Here is a 2,500-nt window from a genome sequence, read left to right on the forward strand (position 1 = left end):
ATATATATATATATATATATATATATATATATATATATAATATAATACATATATATATATATATATATATATGTATATATATGTAAGTATATACGTATGCATGTACGTATGTATGTATGAAATCCTTAGAAAAAATAACTTTAAAGGACTATCAATCTTATCGTTTACCTCATATAAGCAAAATCTTAACTACAACTGCAACATAATTTTCTTTTTTAATTTTTGGCTTATCCATTAACTCGTCGCTTCTACATTTTCTGCAAAACGATGTATTTACAGATGTAATTATACAACATCAAAATAATTATTGAGAGGTGCAGGGACTTCATTTATTTTACCACACTGAGTACAAGACATCAAACTGAGTATCGATGGAAGTGAAATTATACCAGTATCAAATTCCTTTAGCAACGTCCGTGTAGAAATAAGGACCGCTAGATTTATATTATACTGAACCCCTGAAGCTGAAGAGAAAGCGTACATCTTAAAAAACTTGGACAGTAAAGACCATAACAAACTTTATTACATAGATATACACACTTCTTTCCTTTCATTTTATTTTGCGAAAAAAAAATATATGGAATGACGATGAATAGATGTATTAAACAAGGACAAAATAAGAATACATAGCCCAAAAAAAACGATATATTTAAATAAACATCCAGTACACAAAGTCAGGATCTTAAACCAGCCTTAGTGAACTCTTGTGCCGTTGAAGGAGCAGCAGTACATGGACACGTCCGTCACGCCAGCATCGTCACCGAGACCAGAATTTTCGAAACGAGTCTGTAACAAGTCGTTGTTAGTATTAGCGTTAAGAGTAGTAGTATCAGAAGTCTTTTGTTATGATCGTTCATGATAGTGATATCACTGTTGTTACAAATATTATTGCTGTTTTCAATGCCTATGATAATTTTTTTTTCGTAATCGTTGGTGCTTGATATCAACGTCATTATAAAAAGTAGCGTTCTTGAATAACTAATTATATTATCAGAACGCGGTTAATTGCCGAGTGCGTTTAACAGTGACAATATTCCTATAACGCTCTTTCCATTAACATGTTCTGTATTATCCATCCACTAAATTTTCTTAAAAAAAAATAAAAATATATATAAAAAAGGGAAAAAAAAAAAAAAAAATGTAAAAATTTTAAAAAAAAAAAAACAAACTTTTTTTTTTAAAAAAAAATTTTAAAAAAAAAAATTTTTTTTTAATTTTTTGGGTTTCCCTTTTTTTTTTTCCCCAAAAAAAAAATTTTTTAAAAAAAAATTTTAAAACCCGGGGTTTTTTTTAAAAAAATTTTAAAAACCAAAAGGGTTAAAAAAAAAATTTTTAAAAAATTTTTAAAAAAAAAAACCCCCCCCCCCAAAAAAAAAAGGAAAAAAATTTTTAAAAAAAACCCCCCAAAAAAAAAATTTTTTTTTTAAAAATTTTTAAAAAAAAAATTTTTTTTTTTAAAAAAATTTTAAAAAAAAAAAATTTTTTTTTTAAAAAAAAAAAAAAAAAAACCCCCAAAAAAAAAATAAAAAAAAAAAAAAAAAATTTCCCCCCAAAAAAAAAAAAAATTTTTAAAAAAAACAAAGGGCCTTAAAAACCCCCCGGGCCCCCGGGGTTTTTTGGGGGCCCCCCGGGAAAAAAAGCCAAGGGAAAAAGGGGGGGGGTTTTTTTTTTCCGGAAAAAAATTCCCTTTTTTTTTTTAAATTTTTTTGTAAAGGGGCCCGGGGGAAAAAATTTTTTTTTAAAAAAAGGTTTTAAAAAATTTTTTTTTAAAAGGGGTTTTTTTTTTTAAAAAAAAAATTGGGAAAAAATTTTTTAAAAAATTATTTGGTTTGGGGTTTAAAAAATTTTTTTGTTTCCCCCCTTTTTTTTTTTTTTTTGGGGTTTTTTAATTTTTTAAAATTGGGGTCAATTTTTTGGGGAAAAAAAATTTTTTTTTTTTTAAAAAAAAATTTTTTTAAAAAATTTTTTTTTTTTTCCCCCTTAAAATTTTTTCTTTTTTTTTTTTTTTTTTTTTTTTTTTTTTTTTTTTTTCCCCCCCGGGGTTTTTTTTCCCCCCCTTTTTTTTTTTTTTTTCCCCCCCCCCCTTTTTTTTTCCCCCCCCTTTTTTTTTTTTCCCTTTTTTTCCCCTTTTAACCTTTTCTTTTTTTTTTCCACCGCTTTTTCCCCCCCCCCCCTTTTCTTTTTTTAAAAATTTTTTCCCCCCTTTTTTAAAATTTTTTTTCCCCCCCCCCTTTTTTCCCCCCCCTTTTTTTTTTTTTTTTTTCCCCTTTTTTCTCCCCTCCCCCCCCCCTTTTTCCCCCTCTTTTTCCCCCCCCTCTCCCTTCTCCCCCCCTCTTCCCCTTTTTTTTTTTTTTCCCTCTCTCCTTTTCTTTTTTTGCTTCTCTCTCTCTCTCCTTTTTTCCCCTCCCCCCCCCCTTTTTTTTTTTTTTTTTCCTCTTCCCCTCCCTCCCTTTCCCCTCTCCCTCCCTTTTTCCCCTTTTTTTTTTTCCCCTTCCCCCCC

Source organism: Penaeus monodon, chromosome 10 (assembly GCF_015228065.2).
Source record: "Penaeus monodon isolate SGIC_2016 chromosome 10, NSTDA_Pmon_1, whole genome shotgun sequence".
In the NCBI taxonomy this organism is placed as follows: domain Eukaryota; kingdom Metazoa; phylum Arthropoda; class Malacostraca; order Decapoda; family Penaeidae; genus Penaeus; species Penaeus monodon.